This window comes from Terrapene carolina, unplaced genomic scaffold, assembly GCF_002925995.2.
Source record: "Terrapene carolina triunguis isolate 2854851 unplaced genomic scaffold, T_m_triunguis-2.0 Scaffold139, whole genome shotgun sequence".
Lineage (NCBI taxonomy): Eukaryota > Metazoa > Chordata > Testudines > Emydidae > Terrapene > Terrapene triunguis.
This window is the reverse complement of record NW_020664490.1, coordinates 13789037-13807473: the sequence shown is the minus strand read 5'-3', so window position 1 is coordinate 13807473 and position 18437 is coordinate 13789037. Positions and strand designations below refer to the sequence as shown.

Sequence of the window (18437 nt, the reverse complement as noted above, 5' to 3'; positions counted from 1 at the left end):
GCTGTTGAAGCTGTTCCGCTGTGAAAAGTAATAGAGTGGAGCAGGGGCTTTGAACCCTGGGTATCCCATCTCCCAGTGGGTACCCTAACTACTAGACTGCAGTTTCTCTTGCCTAATGATTGTTGCCCTGTTGATATATCATTAAATTGTCATTGGGCCAGTCATGGATCATTAATCAGAAATAGGTGCTGTCATGTTGTCTCCAGTGGCTCACAACTGTGAGAGTCTGCCCTGAGGTAGGCAATCAAAAACAGTGCAGACACCCCAAATTGGCAGTGTGTTGTATAATTAGATTTTACCAACCGATAAGAAGTGTGAACTTCAGGATTACTATATCAGTCTCACCACAGAGTCACAGATGGCTCTCCAGTCTATCTTGTCGTGCAGGCAAACTGGACTTAGTGATAAATGTTTACTTGCATCAAAAATCATAAAATATTCAGGTTGCTTCCAGTCCCAAGAAACCAATCACTTATCCCAGATCAGTTAGTACCCTAGGTCTTACACCAAAGACATAACCTGTAGCCAATCCTGTAATAAAATATCTAAAGGTTTATTAACTAACAAAAAGAAATTAGAGTTATGAGTCTCTGGCCCTGTGAGAGTTCAGACAGCAAAGAGGTGAAAAATTCTCTTGTGATCCTGTTTTATCTTTTACATTTAGTCTTCCAGTCCACAAGAGGAGCTCTATTGCAGGTACCATTTCCAAGGTGTGATAGGGCCATTCACAAATCCTTTGTGTTCCAATGTTCCTTAATGGCCCATTTAATCTTTATAGGCCTCCTGAATGGGGGTGGGGTGGGGGAATTCCCATGCCTCAGTTCACAACTTGAGAGCAAACATTTTCAAAGTTATAAAGCAAAACTTACATATTTTCTTATAGCATGGAATACAGAATTACACATGAGATTAATGCATGCAGCAATTTACAAGCATTTCATAGAGACTAAATATATTCATATAAGACTAATACCTATTTTGAACAAAACTAACCTCCAGGTGAGCTGGTTTGGTTTCCAGCTATGAATTTGTCAGTTCTTAGCAAAGGGCTACAGCTTTGGCCACAGCTGGCACTTCATTTATCAGTGTCACAGATGCCTCCCTACAACTTGAACCTCCATGGCCTCTCTCTGAGATGGGTGGGATTTAGGACACACCCCTCTCATCAGCATCTCTCATTGGCTGGTTTAGACAGCTCCTTACCTAGTGTGCTGGCTTTTGCGGATCACGTTCTAAAGTGCCTGTCTTTCCCCATTCATTGTATAGCAGCATTTTTCAAAGTGGGAGTCCAACTCAAAAGCAGGTCACAAGTCTGTTGTAGAGGGTCACAAGATTATAAAAAATATTGCTGGGGGACTTGAAGGGAGTACAGCAGCTGCCACTCTCCAGCCACCCAGCTCTGAAGGCAGCACCACTGCCAGCAACTGCACAGAAGTAAGGTGGCAATATCATGAGTATGTTCCTATAAGTATGTATGGATAATTTGCTATCACTTTTTTGGGAGGAGAGGTCATCACACCCTGAAATATTTTCAAAGGGGTGGCCCAGCAAAAGAAGTTTGAGAACTCCCATTGTATAGGAAGTCTAGGCACCTAACTCAGGCTTTGTGGATCACAGCATTATTCCTGTGATTTTTTAGGCTCCTAAAAATTTGATGCCATGATTCTCAGTGTTGCAATGCCTAAGTCCCTTCATGGATCCTTAAGTGATTTTGAAAATCCCTCTTGGTGCCTATCTGCAAGTTTAGGTGCCCTAAATACCTTTAAAATCTTGCCCTTAATAGCTAAGGAGACTGAATTGCCTTCCCACACCAGATAACAGTCCCTTCAGAACATGGTGCCACGGAGTGTGGGGGAGTCAAGGCCCCGCACCCCCCCACGTCCTGCGATTCACCATGACTCTCAGCCAGCCAGTAAAACAGAAGGTTTATTAGACGACAGGAACACAGTCCCAAGCAGGGCTTGTAGGTACAACCAGGACCCCTCAGCCATGTCCCTCTGGGGGGCAAGGATCTTAGACCCCAGACTTGGGGTTCCCTGCTTCTTCAGTTTTGGGCTGGCTGGGAAACCAAAAACCCCTCCAGCAGGCTCTCTCCCTCTCCTTCTCTCCCCCATCCCTTTGTCCAGTTTCCCGGGCAAAGGTGTTGACTCACCCCACCCCCCTTCCTGGCTCAGGTTACAGGCTCAGGTACCATCCCTCACCTAAAATCATCCCCTGCTCTCCCATCCCCCATGCAGATAGTCCAATAAAACTAAATGACATTCCCAGGTCAATCCACCCCGCTCCCTACTGCGTCACACATGGTAAGACTGACTGATAAAGCTTGCAGTGGAACTGTTTGTGCTCCCCCTGTCCTGTGGGTAATTAAAGACTTTAGCCTCCAAAGACATAGAATCATAGGACTGGAAGGGACCCCTGCACTCATGGCAGGACTAAGTATTATCTAGACCATTGCTAACAGGTCTTTGTCTAACCTGCTCTTAAAAATCTCCAATAATAGAGATTCCACAACTTCCCTGGGCAATTTATTTCAGTGCTTAACCATCCTCACAGTTAGGAAATTTTTCCTAATGTCCAACCTAAACCGTCCTTGCTGCAATTTAAACCCATGGCTTCTTGTCCTATCCTCAGAGGTTCAGAAAAACAATTTTTCCTCCCTCCTCCTTGTAACAACCTTTTACATACTTGAAAACTGTTATCATGTCCCCCCCTCAGTCTTCTCTTTTCCAGACTAAACAAACCCAATTTTTCCAATCTTCCCTCACAGGTCATGTTTTCTAGACCTTTAATCATTTTTGTTGCTCTTCTCTTGATTCTCTTCAATTTGTCCACATCCTTCCTGAAATGTGATGCCCAGAACTGGACCAATACTCCAGTTGAGGCCTAATCAGCGTGGAGTAGAGCAGAAGAATTACTTCTCATGTCTTGCTTACAACACCCCTACTAATACATCCCAGAATGATGTTTGCTTTTTTTGCAACAGCGTTATACTGTTGACTCATATTTAGCTTGTGATCCACTATGACCCCCAGATCCCTTTCCACAGTAGTCCTTCCTAGGCAGTCATTTCCCATTTTGTATATGTGCAACTGATTTTTCCTTCCTAAGTGGAGTATTTTGCATTTGTCCTTATTGAATTTCATCCTATTTACTTCAGACCATTTCTCCAGTTTGTCCAGATTATTTTGAATTTTAATCCTATCCTCCAAACCACTTGCAACTCCTCCCAGCTTGGTATTGTCCGCAAACTTTATAAGTGTACTCGCTATGCCAGAATCTAAATCATTGAGGAAGATATTGAACAGAACCGGACCCAGAACTGATCCCTGCGGGACCCCACTCGTTATGTCCTTCCAGCATGACTGTGAACCACTGATAACTATTCTCTGGGAATGATTTTCCAACCAGTTTTGCACCCATTTATAGTAGCTCCATCTAGGTTGCATTTCTCTAGTTTGTTTATGAGAAGGTCATGCAAGACAGTATCAAAAGCTTTACTAAAGTCAAGATATACCATGTCTACCGCTTCCCCCCATCCACAAAGCTTGTTACCCCATCAAAGAAAGCTATCAGGTTGGTTTGACATGATTTGTTCTTGACAAATCCATGCTGACTGTCACTTATCACCTTATTATCTTCTAGATGTTTGCAAATTGATTGCTTAATTATTTGCTCCATTATCTTTCTGGGTACAGAAGTTAAACTGACTGGTCTGTAATTCCCCAGATTGTGTTTATTTCCCTTTTTATAGATTGGCACTATATTTGCCCTTTTCCAGTCTTCCATGACTTTTCAAAGATAATCGCTAATGGCTCAAATATCTCCTCAGTTAGCACCTCTTGTGCTCCAGCCAGGGAGTGGGACTGGGGGCTTGCGCCGCTCTGCTTGTGCCGTGGCTCCGTGCGACTCCCGGAAGCAATGGCATGTCCCCTCTCCGGCTTGTATGTGTAGGGGCATCCAAGGGGCTCCACACGCTGCCCCCAGCACCGTCTCTGCAGCTTCAATTGGTCGGGAACCATGGCCAATGTGAGCTGCAGGGGCAGCACCTGTGGACGGGACAGAATGCAGAGCTGCCTGGCCGGTGCCGCGCCTCCACTTAGGAGCTGGGGTGGGGGGGCACATGCTGCTGCTTCCGGAAGCTGCTTGAGGTAAGCGCCACTCGGAGCCTGCACCCATGCCCCAACCCCCTACCCCAGCCCTGATCCCCTTCCCACCCTCCAAACCCCTCTGTTCCAGCCCAGAGCACCCTCCTGCACCTCAAACCCCTCATCCCCAGACGCACCCCAGAGTTTGCACCCAGCTGGAGCCCTCACACCCCCCACACTCCAACCCCCTCCCCCAGCCCAGAGCCCCCTCCTGCACTACAAATCCCCCAGCCTAGAGCCTCCTTCCATGCACCCCAATCCTCTGTCCCAGACTGGAGCCCACTCCTGCACCCTGAACCCCACATTTCTGGCCCCACCCTGGAACCTGCACCCCAAGCCCAGAGCCCATGCCCCCTCCCACATCCCAACCCCGGGCCTCAGCCCAGAGCCCCCTCTCATACTCTGCTCCACACGCAGCCCGCTCCTGCATCCAAACCCCTCATCCCTGGCTTCACCCCAGAACCCGCACCTCCAGCCAGAGCCCTCACCCTCTCCCACATCCCAACCCCCTACCCCAGCCCAGAGCCCCCTCCTGCATCCTGAACTCCTCATTTCTGGCCCCACTCCAGAACCTTCACCCCCAGCCAGAGCCCTCACCCCCTCCCACACCCCAATTTTGTGAGCATTTATGGCCTGCCATACAATTTCCATACCCAGATGTGGTCCTCAGGCCAAAAAGTTTGCCCACACCTGGTTTAGAACCTGCAAGTGACTTCTATTGGTTGTGACCATTTGGTAAATGCAGTGACTCAGAACAGCTTCTTCCAAACAAAGTATTACTTATTTATCTATAGGAATATAGCTGTGATGGGTGGGTGCCCCCACCCCTAAGCTCCTACCTGACCATGATTTGGGTTACTTACAGAGTCCTCCCTCCGTCTATGGCATACAAAGGATTCTCAAAACAATGCATACAAAAAGGTCCTTTTCCCTCTCTTTCCCCTGAGAGAGGAGTAATCAGAATAAGACAGAAGGACGGACAGTCTCTAAGGCCAAGTCTACACTACAGGCCTATATTGGTATAACCATGTTGCCCAGGGGGTGTGAAAAATTCACACCCCTGAGTGATGTAGTTATACCGACCTAACCACCCCATGTAGACAGCGCTATGTCGGCAGAAGAATTAACACTTCTTTGGGAGCTGGATTAACTACGCGGAGAAGCTCTCCCATTGGTGTAGGGGTGCAGGGCTGCCCCGGGGGGGGGGCAAGTGGGGCAATTTGCCCCAGGCCCCGGGCCTTGCAGGGGCCCCCACGAGAATATAGTATTCTAGAGTATTGCAACTTTTTTTTATGGAAGGGGCCCCCGAAATTGCTTTGCCCCAGGCCCCCTGAATCCTCTGGGCAGCCCTGTAGGGGTGTCTTCACTAAAGCACTACAGCTGCGCCGCTGTACGTGAAGACAAGCTTATAGGCAGTCTTTTTGGTCACTCCTTTGGGGTTTGGCTTATGTGCAGGTATAGCAATATTTAATCAGGGTTGGAGTCTTCCTCCAGCCACTCCTTTGGGTCACCCCATCCCTGGTTCATACAGTTGCAGCTGTCTTCCTCTTTGTTGATTTGTTCTTGTAGCCAGCGGTCTTCTCCCTAGGCATCGCCCCTTCCTGTGGCAGGCTTTCCCTTTTTAAGCTTCTTCTCTGCAGGCAGAACAAGTCTTATAGTTGTGCTTGGTTGGTGCTGGCTGAGCCCAGAAAAGCACGTTAGCCTCCTCTCTACTACAGTGCGGATGAGCCCCCCCTTGCAGTGGCATTTCAGAAAAAAAAGTTAAAACAACAAATGACCTACATGCATATGTCTTACCTAAAGCTTAGCATGTCTCTCAAAGCTTTAGGCAGTCCCAGCTTCTCCCTGCTTTGGGGACTGAAGTTCCAGTTTGCTTCTCTCCATGCCCCTGTTCCTCCAGGATCCCCTTTTGATGCCCCTCAAAATTCCTTTGCCTGGCCTAGCTCTTCTAAACCTAGTCAAACCAGTTTATGCACCACATGTGAGGGACAGACCTCTGTCTGCATTGTCTGTTAAACAGGGGTGAGTGAGGTTACTAAAGCCCCCCCGGAGATGAGGTGAGCTCCAGCAAGAATTAACCTTTTGAATTCATGTAGCAAACAGCAATAAAAATAAGAGGTATACATAATAATAATACAGATAATTCCCATGTTCTTCACGGTAACTTGATATGAAAAATAACAGACAAAATACTTAGGGCCAGATGATAACCTAAGTAACTTCATGCGGGGATAAGGGGGAATTGCACAATCTCTCCTAGAGGGGGCCAATTTTTGTCAGAATGAGCACAGGAAACATCATTCCCTACACCTCTAACTCTAAGGAAGCCCTTTCCAAATGCCTGAAGCTCTGTTGTTGTAGGGTAACATGCAGGAAAGCAGAAAGTGGGCAAGGCCAAGGGGATGTCCCCTCTCCATGGTGTCACAGTGGAAAAAAAATGCAGATTACATTTCTCTAAAGATGTGACCTCTACTCTTTCACTTGGAATTTTAATCTGTAATTCATTAGCACTCACCAACAGGAAATGTTTCCTAATATGCAGCCAAAATATCTTTCCTTTTCTTAGTCAGTTACATTACTTTAATGTACACAACCTCCTACAAACAATTCTTCTCCCTCCTTAGTGTTTAGTACAACCTTCAAATGCTTATTAACTTTGACCAATGCTTCCCTCTGCGTCCAACAGTGGAGAGCAGTACAAAATAATGGAAGCCTGCTGGAATTCATAGACTCATAGATAATAAGTCCAGAAGGGACCATTGTGATCATGTAGTCTGACCTCCGGTATAACACAGGCTACAGGACTTCCCTGAATTAATTACTGTTTGAACTAGAGCAGAGCTTTTTTAAAAAAAAACACCCATTCTTGATTTAAAAATTGCCATACATGGAGAATCCCCACAACCCTTGATAAGTTGTTCCAATGGTTAATTACCCTCGCTGTTAAACATTTGTGCCCTATTTCCAGTCTGATGTAGTGCAGACTCTGTTGCCTGCTCCTCCTCTCCCTCTGATGCCAGTAAAGCTCCTCTGTGGGAGTTCCTACAAGCAACCCAATGTAAATTAATTCTGTCTGAAACAGTGTTAACTTGTATGGATCTCCACCCACACCCAGTGATTGCAGTCCCCCGGGGGAGGACATGGGAATAGCTATGTTCCCATGGGAGTGAAGGATTGATGATCATGTGGAGGCACATGGCCTCCATGTAGATATTCCTGACCTCTACTGGATCTCTGGGGATTTCTCAGGGATTTTTGCCCCTTTCCATGGCAAGCCCCAACCCTCTCAAAGGGAGATTAACAAGGAAACACCACAAGTTAACCGTCCCATATTCAGAAATGAACTGCATAAAGGGGCTGCACATTTTGTTCTTTCCTAGTTGTAATTTAAAAATAATAAAGATAGAAGAAACAGTGAGGCAGGGCCAGTGTGATGAATATGCATTCCATGCTGAGGTTGTCAGGGGAGGGCTAGCCTACTTAGATGAAGGCCCACAGATGGGAACCTCACTAAGGCTAGGCCAGCTCTGGGGAGTTAATTAACACACTAAGAAGGGAGGGTGTCTGGGAGGGAAGGAATAAAGGAGCTGTGTGGAGAGGACTTGCTCAACATGCTTGATATGTTTGGGACTAACCTTAAAGGCACAGGGTCTTGTTTTGTTTTCTCATAATAAAGCAATGCTAGAATTGTGTTCCTCTTCCTTATGGCTGCAAAGAAACTTTGAAATTGTGGCCTGAGTATAACTAATGCCTGTCTGAGTCTGCAGACAGCCTGAATCAATAGCTCTAAGGGATGTGAAATGCCCCAGGCCATTTGTCTCAACTCTGAAACCCTCTGCTGTCCCAAGAAGGGGCAGGGCCACAGCACAAGGATGAGTTTATGAGGAGCTAGGGGCACGTGGATTGTGCCTCGTGCCCTGTATTGCCTTTCTGTGACGTTATTGACATAATCTGGGACCATATAGAACATGGTTGCAACCAAAGTCCTGTAGTGGCACCAAATCTTGTATAAAGGGGGTCAAATAAGGTATCTAAGACAAGGTTATGGTTTGCTGGTTATAATTATGGTGTCTATATGTGAGTATCATTTTTGTAGTTGAAGTTATGCATATTGACTCTATATTGTCTGTATTTCAAACTTATGCTATGCTTCTGGGAGACGTCCCAGACAAGTTGGTGTTAGCTCTGCCTAGCCTGCTTGATGGTCCATTAAGGACCATCAGCTATACAATTGACCCATTGAGAGAAGGCAGATACGCCTTGTAACACAGCAAAGTATGCAGGAACTTGCCCATGTGACTCCAGACTCCATTTTGCTGTAATTTTCCACAGTAAGGACAAAGAGGTGTTCTTATACCTGGAAAAGACTATAAAAGGCGGATGCCTCATCTCCATCTTGTCTTCAATCCTGCTTCTTACCTCTGGAGGGACGTTGCTACAAACTGAAGCTCTACACAAAGGACTGAATGACCCATCCCAGCTGTGGATGTACTCCAGAGACTTGATTTAAACCTGCAGTTTATTTCATCACTGCTACAAGCCTGAACCAAGAACTTTGCCATTACTGTATGTAATTGATTCCATTTAACCAATTCTAGCTCTCATATACATCTTTTTCCTTTTATGAATAAACCTTTAGATTTTAGATTCTAAAGGATTGGCAACAGCGTGATTTGTGGGTAAGATCTGATTTGTATATTGACCTAGGTCTGGGGCTTGGTCCGTGGGGATCAGGAGAACCTTTTTTCTTTTACTGGGGTATTGGTTTTCATAACCATTTGTCCCCATAACGAGTGGCACTGGTGGTGATACTGGGAAACTGGAATGTCTAAGGAATTGCTCATGTGACTTGTGGTTAGCCAGTGGGGTGAGACCGAAGTCCTCTTTGTTTGGCTAGTTTGGTTTGCCTTAGAGGTGGAAAACCCCCAGCCTTGGGATGTAACTGCCCTGTTTTAAGGAATTTGTCCTGAATTGGCACTCTCAGTTGGGTCCTGCCAGAACCAGCATTGTTACACTTTCTTTGACCTTTATAAATATTCCAGGTGTTTGAACTCTATCCAGGCATGAGAATCCTTCCTTGATCAGCCTGGCTTGTACTGGTCCATCGCCTAGAGAAACAAAGGCAAGATGCGTGTCCCTTCCTGCTAGGATCTAATTTGCCCCCTCTTATGCGGTGTGATATCTGCTCATGCAAGTGGCACCAGCTGATTCTCCTCTCACAATCATGTAACCCTGAGTAGCTCTAATGAAGTCAGAGGACCTGCACCACTATAATACAGCTGTACATGGGAGGAGAATCAAGCCTGTTGACCACACAGGGATCGATAGTGTGAGCCAGTATTATGCAACTTGAGAAAAGCTTTCCAAATCACGCCTATAATTAGCAATGTTGTTTTCACTGTCTGTGCTTCATGCCACACACAGCTTAGAACTACACTGCAGCACTATCAGTTTAATGCTTTAGTAATTCCCCTTTGAGCTTTGTATATATTGAAACTATATACACATACCACATTCTTGAAGAACTTGTTCATAATTCTTCAGTCATATTGTATTTGCCAGGAAACTGGGGTGGGGGCATAACTGTTATGATGAATTATTAAACATAAATGTTTGATAGTAAGCAAATATTATAAGTTGTATGAACAAAAGATTTAGGTCTAATGATAAGCAAGAGAGTTCTTTACCCTGAGGACAGTTATTCACTTTTATTTGATGCCTGGTGCATAAATGAGCAAGTTTATACAATAAAAGTAATATAAATTGAGTGGTAGTTGTATATGTTAATATGAATGAAAGGTACAGACATACATCACACTAGGAAAAATTCAACCAGTGTAGGAACAACCCATGGAAGGGGTCTGCCTGAAACTCCATGAGTTGAAGCAGTCTCTTCTACTCATTCCATGAGGGGTGAGAAGTTTGCACCCCTATGTCACCATAGAACAGCCCAAAGGTGTGTCTCCTCAGCCAGTAGATGTCCTGAGATCTGTACCTCTTCATCCATGGTAACATAGCCTTTGCATATGTGCTCCCATTGGCCACCTAGCCTATGCCTGTACAAAGCCTTTTCTGAAAGGACAGCAGATGTGGAGTCTTGGGGCAGGTCTACACTACAGATACCTCTGTAGAGCTTAAGTGAAGATGTTCGCATGCCAATGGGAGAGAGCTCTCCTGTCGCCATAGTTAATCCACCTCCCCAGAGGCAGGAGCATGTCAATGGGAGATGCTCTCCCATTGACATAGTGTTGTCTACACGGGTGCGGAGGAGCACGGTTATGTGACATAACTATGTCACTCGGGGGGTGGATTTTCACACTGCTATAGGTCTGTAGTATAGACCAGACTTAAGGTAATGCTGCTTCTGGCTGTGCTAGAATAAACATAGATAGATGCTTGGATATCTGCTTCCTCAGAAAGGGAGTATACTGCAGAGCACAAATGCTCCACGTCTCCAGCCTTGCCCCATATCAAGCCCTGCCCAGATGGAGTTCTGGCCAAGGGGCTTCTATGAGCTTCCCTGGAGGAAGAACATGTGATCTAGAATTGCTGTTTGCTTCTTCCAAGACTGCTACACAAGTTGTGCCCCATGTGGCTTCCTTCTGTATACTGAAATGGAAGGGGCCATTGTGCCCAGTTTCCATCATGAGCAAATACAGCGAACACTGTGTGGATGTTTTACACAAAATAAAGCGTGCATGTCCTGCGAAGTCTTACTTAGTCCTATATACAGGGCTCAGTTGTTCCATTTATGAAAAGCATTGAATTGGAGCAGGACTTTTGTGTATGTGTGTGCCGAACCACTCAGCCCTAAAGGGTGCTGGAGAGGGATTGTGCCCCAGGAGGTTCAATCCCCCAATCAGTCCACCCTCACCTCACAATCCTAGTATATAGGGGGAATGAGCAAAATGCACCGCCCTGGGGATAATGCAGCCTGCTTCCCCAGGCATGCTGGGCCAGCTCACTGCAGCAGGTGATGGGGCTATTGCTCTGCCTCTGTCCCCTTTGAAAGATTTCTGCTCCCAGCTGAGCATAGAGAGAGCAGATTTTGTGCTTCCTTGAACTAAGGGATTGCATTATGGGGTGTGCACAGGAATAAAAATTTGGCCGCTTTTGGAGGGGCACTTTCTATGGCCCCCGTAGCGGAAGGATCTGGCTCTCCCCTCCCCGCCCCCCCATGGCCAGAGGAGCTCCTCCCCACGCGCTGTGGCTGGTGGAGCTGGCTCTCCCTTCCTCCCCCCATGCCCCAGCCCAGTTCTGTGCCCCTGCTTGCCCCCTTGTGCATGCCCCTAAGTACATATGGGGCGGGGGGAAGGGAGGTCCACAATATACACAGCATGTGTGTACAGTACACTCTTGTTGTCTTACCATATAGTTATATAATGTAAATGAATCTTCCCTACAAAGAGCTAAAGATATTTTCTCACATTCATGTGTAGAGGATTCTGTATATAAATCTCATCTCAAGCATTGGGGACAGGAAATATATCCCTCGATATGGGGGGGGGGGGTGCTGTTTTTAAATTTAGAGGGGAAGTGCATTCAAACAAACCTAGAAAGTTGGACCTGTGACAATGGATAACACTGGACTGCTAGAGTCCAGCAAAGTTGTGTTTGACCCTTTTTTGCTGACAAGTTGCAAACTGTTTTAAAAACTGATTTCCTACAAATTACAAAACCTAATCCAATGTCTATTAAATTCAGTGGGAATCTTTCCACTGACTTTAATGGGCATTGGATGGAGCCATATTCAATATTGAATATTCATGCATGGTTTCATGATGACACTTAATTGTCTAATTTTCTGCAGGCTGTGACCAAGGTTATGAGGGTTGGTGTTTTGTTTGTATTTTCCCCGTTTGTTGTACTACATGCCTCCATACTGACACATGGCTGCCAGGGAAGGCAAAGCCTCCCCATGCTATGGAAGGTGTGAGCTCTGAAGGCATCAAAGCCTCACAGAGCCTGTATGTTATTGAAAGTTTATTTTCATTTGAATGATAGTATATGGATCAAATAGTGAAGGCTCGAACAGCAGCTCATCTCCTTAGTGGTCTTGGGGCATTTTTAGGCTATTGTTTTGAATGTTATTCTTGAAATGGAACTGCAAGTAATCAAATGGATCTTGGCTTTAAGGCTAAGAGAAACTATTGAACCTCTAAAACATTTTTAGTTCACCGTAATTTTTTTCGTGTGAACTACTCACGTCAAGAAAAACTGCAAGCTCAGAGCTCATCTTGTCCATGAGGACTCAGTAGCAGCCATTTAAAGTTAGTACAATCAAGCAAGTACATTGAACATTTTCAAATTTCATCTTTACTTTTTGATTGCTTCTTCAAATGGCTTCAGTACATCTGACCTGTACTGCAATCCCCTCTCTATATAGAGCCAGCTTCCCTGAGCTGGCTCTACAACTTCTCACTCCCCAACTTCAAGCCCGCCAGTTGGTCTGCAGCCATTCTAGGACCCTTTGCATCCCTCCTCAACTCCAGCTCTTCCCCTTTCCTCTCCTACTGAACCCTCGACTGCTCTGTGTTCCCCTAACATCCAGACATCCTCTGCATCCAAACTCCACTTCACAAACCTCTGGGTGCCACTAATTTCACAATTCCCACTTCCCAGCCAAAATTCTGTTTCAACTTCAGAATGAAGGCATTTAAACCACATACAGACACAGATCTAGGTCTGTGAGCAAAAAGATCTTATTTAAAAAAACTTTGCAACAACCACAACCAACACCCCAAAATTAAAATGGATGGTGATAGGAGCCAAGATGAACAAAGTTTAAAAGTCTCGTTAAATTGATGGATGAGTTGACAGAATCAAGACACACCTAAAATTCAGAAGGAATGAACATCTGAACCACAACTGTGAGATAAGTCTAAGTCCTTGCCAAGTCTGATTCATGCAGGTTGACCTATGAACATCTAAGAAACCACAGTGATGGTCTCAATAGGTTCCATCACTCATTGTCTTTTGAGGCATCCGCTTTTGCTTTCAGATGCCCTCCATGGGTAGATTTGTTAAATAGTTTTATCCATCAGACAAAAGGCAATTAAATATTATACACTGGCAGGAAACTTGGAAGGTTTTTTTGTTTTTGTCTTCCACTGGAGAATTGAGCAAGGATTGTCAAGAAAGCATATTCCAATCTCCTGCAACTGAACAGGCTGTTTGTATGAGGCGCCTTGGCTCGTTTTATAGCCTTCTTTTAGGCATCTGTAGCACAGTGAGACTCACCGGTGCAGCGCCTCCTGCTGGTTATCCTGGGAATTAGCTCTTGTCCAGCCCAAAGCACCCTCTGCAGGCCAGTGTCTCGCCTGCCTTAGGGCCCCCGTGTCCCTCCCGGACCGCGGTGCCCCTGAGCAGTAACCCACAGTCTGGGTCTCCCCTCCCAAGGGAACCCCCAACCCTCTCACCCACCTTGCCTCAGTGGCTACTGTCAGTCATCATCTAGCCCCCGCTCACTGGGGCAAACTGCAGTCTGTAAAGGCCACTCATCATTCGCAAGGGGGTCAGACCAGTTGCCTCTGCCTAAGCCCGGGCTGCAGCCTCTGCAACCCCAGTACCTGTTTTGGCCTTTTAGCAAGGCCCACAGCCTGGGGATTTACCAGGCTGGAGCTCCCCAGCTCCTCTTGCCTTTCCCCAGCCCTGCTCCCTGTACCCTGAGCCCTGGATGGTGTGGCTGATGTGGTTAGGTCCTATGATGGCTCGTTCACCTGCACATCTACCAATGTGATATATGCCATCATATGCCAGCAATGCCCCTCTGCCATGTACATTGGCCAAACCGGACAGTCTCTACGCAAAAGAATAAATGGACACAAATCTGACATCAGGAATCATAACATTCAAAAACCAGTAGGAGAACACTTCAATCTCTCTGGTCACTCAATAACAGACCTCAAAGTGGCAATTCTTCAACAAAAAAACTTCAAAAACAGACTCCAACATGAAGCTGCAGAACTGGAATTTGCAAACTAGATACCATCAGATTAGGCCTGAATAAAGACTGGGAGTGGTTGGGTCATTACAAAACCTAAACTTAATTTCCCCAATACTAATTTCTCCCTACTGTTACTCACACCTTCTTGTCAACTGTCTGTAATGGGCCACTTTCTTACCACTTCAAAAGTTATTTCTCCTCCCCTGGTATCCTGCTGTTGATTTATCTCATTAGACTGACCTCACATTTGGTAAGGCAACTCACATCCTTTCATGTATTTATACCTGCTACTGTATTTTTTACTTCATACATCTGATGAAGTGGGTTCTAGCCCACGAAAGCTTATGCCCAAATAAATTTGTTAGTCTCTAAGGTACCACAAGGACTCCTCGGGTTTTTTTTGCTGATACAGACTAAGGGTACGTCTATACTACCCGCCGGATCGGCGGGTAGTGTTCAATGTATCGGGGATCGATTTATTGCGTCTTGTCTGGATGCGATAAATCGATCCCCGAATCGATGCCCGTACTCCACCTCGGCAGGAGGAGTAAGCGTAGTCGACGGGGGAGCTGCGGTAATCAACTTGCCGCCGTGAGGACGGCCAGGTAAGTCGAACTAAGATACTTCGACTTCAGCTACGCGAATAGCATAGCTGAAGTTGCGTATCTTAGTTCGAACCCCACCCCACCCCCGCTAGTGTAGCCCAGGCTTAACATGGCTACCATTGAAACAAAAGTCAGAGTCAGCCTTTGAATAAAATTCTTGTGTGTTTGCTTCTCCGCTGAAAAGTGTTTTCCCCACTCAGCTAGTTTGGATGTAGATTGTGGGGAACAGCAATTGGGAGCTCATGGTCTGAAGATGTCAGGGGCGGAGTTGATTTCACAAATCAATCACCTGGTACGAATGGAAGGCAGATAGTTGACATTGTGCAATTTGTCTGAGCACCGAATTCCTTTAGCAAAGCTATAGATGGCAGCAAAGTGGTGTCTAGCAAGTAGAATTTTCTATTGATTTCCTCATCCCACTTCCTTATTTTGGCAGAAGCAGACAGAAAAATAACTCTTAAATCAGCACTGAGCAGATGAAAGGGTATAAAAATCACACAAGCACTCTGCATAGGGTTGCCAACAGTCCCATATTATAATGGATGTCACTTTTAAAAAATCGCCTCTCCTGTACTCAATCAGTACTGAACATCTTTTATCTCTCATTTCAACCAGGGCCATAGTGCTGCCAGAGGGCTCTGAAATCCAGGCATCCCGTACTGATTTAGAGTGCTGACAGAGGGGCGGGTAGGCCAAATCGGAATGGTGTTGCAACCTGGTGCATGGGGTCATGCCACCACTCAAATATGACCGTGCCACCCTTCCGTCATGCATGTCCTGTATTTTTGAAAGACAACATAGGCAATCCTAATTCCGTATACTACAAATAGGAATTTGATCTGCCATGCAGAAAATGGGCATGTGCTTTATGGATTACACCCTTTCAAATGACCAGACCCAGCAAATAAGATAATAGTATTTTGCAATACTAGAAGCTTGTGAAGCCCAGTCTGTGTTTGTCAAGTACTTCAACATTCCTGTGAGGTAGATATCTATCAGATGCTTCAAAAGCCTGGGTGCCCAGGCAAGTAGAAATTTGCACTGGACCAGGAACAGAGTGACTGAAGCCAATGACTCCTCACTCCTCTGGGCAAGCCAGAGAGCAGAACAGCCCAGAGGCTTTCCTCTTAAGTGGTGAGGAGCAGGAGCCTGATGGAGGTGCATGCAGGCGGGTGCATGATGGTGAGGAGAAGGGAATCTGTTGAGTGGGCGACAAGGGAGAAGAGCTTGAGGAGATCAATTTTAAAAGGAGGAATACAAGAGGGAGAGAGAGATCATTTGGGGAGGAGGGTAAGAGATAGGGTGACCAGATGTCCCAATTTTATAGGGATGGTCCTGATTTTTGGGTCTTTTTCTTATATAGGCTCCTATTACCCCACACCCCATCCCAATTTTTCACATTTGCTGTCTGGTCACCCTAGTAAGAGAGAGATGTAGAGACAGAGGATAAAGGAGAGGAAGTAGAGAAAAAGAACACAACGTAGGGAAAGAAAGAGAAAAAGATACAAAGGGATGGAGGGACAGAGAAGGAAACAAGGGAACAGCACTCTCCGAACAATGCAGAGAAGATACTACATGATCGCTCACAGAAAACAGAGGGAGTGAAGCCAGGGAGGGGAAAGGTTGAACAACAAAAGCACAAGGCACAGAAAAAGTCACTTTTTCTTTAAAGTTTATTAGTTAGAAAGTTGGTTGACAGTGCTACAGTTGCATACAATTCACAGGCCCTCATACTCTCAGATGTAGGGAAGAGTGGTATCTACAGAGATCTAGTTATGGCTTCCTGCCCCTCAGCTACCCAGCCCCTGGGGAAGTTAGGGCAGCAGGCTGCGTAGTCGACCTTATGGCAGAGGAGGATCATGCCCCCTCACCACAGCCTTCCCCCAAAATGAACCTGATGTGCCCCTTCCTTTCCTCACAAGCCTTCTGCCAGCAGAGAGTTCCCCTGCACAAGGGGAATTTTCTCCAGCTGTCTCCAGCATTTTAAGGCTACTTTGTTTCATTAGCAGTTGGGAAAATCTGGCCCATAGTTAACTGTTATATTTCTTTAAACTTCAGGGCATTGGGGGTTTTTGAGGGCCTGGTGGCATAGAAATTCTTCACCTGCACTAGTCGTCATAGTCCTTGAGCTAACAGGTCAATTTTTCAAGTTCTGGTAAGTATTGTCTCCATTTTACAAATCGGCAAAGTGAGGCACAGAGGTTAAATGGGTTGCTAAAGGTCACACCATCAATCTGTTGCAGTTTTGGGAACAGGACAAGATTTTGCGCTCGCCATTAGTCATGTGACAAAGCATCATGTTGCACAATCCAGTTTATGAAGAATGCCAGGTTCTCTGGGGCTTGTAGTTAAGCTTGTGCTCTCTCACTTCAAGATTTATGGTCATGCCTCGGAATCAGCAACATGAAAGATCAAATATATAATGCTGAGCCAGCCACCTGGCCCAGGAGCTGGAAAGCACCTGTATGTTATGGCTGACTGAGAACATAACAGATAACAAGACAGTACATAATCCAGCTCATACCAAACCCATGAAGGGCCAGATCCTGTTTGCCTCATTCTAGCAAAATGCCCCTTGACATCAGGGCTGTACAGTGCCAGCAAAGTGAACAGGATTTTGTCTAAAGTATATTTGGCATTAGATTTCTAGCAAACAGTGATAGTTGAGTTAACTACCAATGTTGTAATGCAGACTATATTGGTGAAATCCTGACCCCATCAAAGTCAATGGGAATTCACTCTGTTAGCTTAAAAAGGAGGATGCATTTTGGTTTAGTGGACAGGGTCCAGGCGTTGAAGTCAAGATAACTAGATTCTGTTCCTGGCTCTTCCACTGACTGCCTGTATGACCTTGGAAACGACACTTTACCTCCTTGTACCTCAGTTTCTCCATCAGTAAATGGAGATTATAATGCTCAGCCTCCTTTGTAAAGCTCACTGGGTATATAGCTAAAAATGCTACATAAGAGATTATTATTACAATTTATTATTATTGTGACTGTAACATTTAAGAATTTTTGCAGAAAGAGTAGATTTAGGGCACGAATAATATATGACATACTATTAATGGATATATCTTAGGCTTGAAATTTTAATCTATGTTTGGACAGTGCCTAGAGTAATGGGGTCCTGATCTCACTTAGGGTTCCTAGTAGCAACAAAAACAACAATACTATTTAAATTGCTATGCAGTTTCTTTTTCTCATCTGATCTGTATAGGATTATATATGTCAGGTAATAAGAGTTCAAACGTAAATCAAAATTATTTTATAACATACTGAGATCTGGTGTGGGGTCTGACCAACCACTTGAGCTTGAATTTGAAATATGAATGGAAAAATTCCTTTTAAGGGTTCTCAAAGTTAGAATCAGGACTCACAATTTTGTCAAGACCACTCTGTTTATTAGCACAGCGCTCTGCTAATACATTCAGATAATGTGAGCCCCTTGCAAGACCCAAACAGTCTTATTTATACAGGCAAAAGGGCGCAAACTAAACAAAGGGACAAAGAGAGCAAAATTGTAAAACTTACCTGAGGCACAATATGCATATCTTCCTTACTAACTCTTATCGATCTAAGGCTAATGCTTCACCAATCGCCCTTAAGTAGAGCAATTGTTCTATCTTAATGTCTGCTTTCCTGACACCTGGATCGCAGCATTTCTCATTTCTACTTAAAGGCACATACAGCATTCTTTAATTCATTCTATTTCTTTAATATAATTCATTTCACTTTCACA

General features: G+C 45.3%; 1 protein-coding gene across 1 annotated transcript in view; it reads right to left on the bottom strand.

Moving 5' to 3' along the window:
• LOC112119329 (conserved oligomeric Golgi complex subunit 6) overlaps positions 1-8 on the bottom strand; it is a 99345-nt gene extending 99337 nt beyond the window's left edge. The window contains exon 1 of the mRNA XM_024217949.2: positions 1-8. This exon is cut by the window's left edge and continues 61 nt beyond it. The gene's annotated coding sequence lies outside the window, so the exon portion shown is untranslated.
• Positions 9-18437: the final 18429 nt, after the last annotated feature.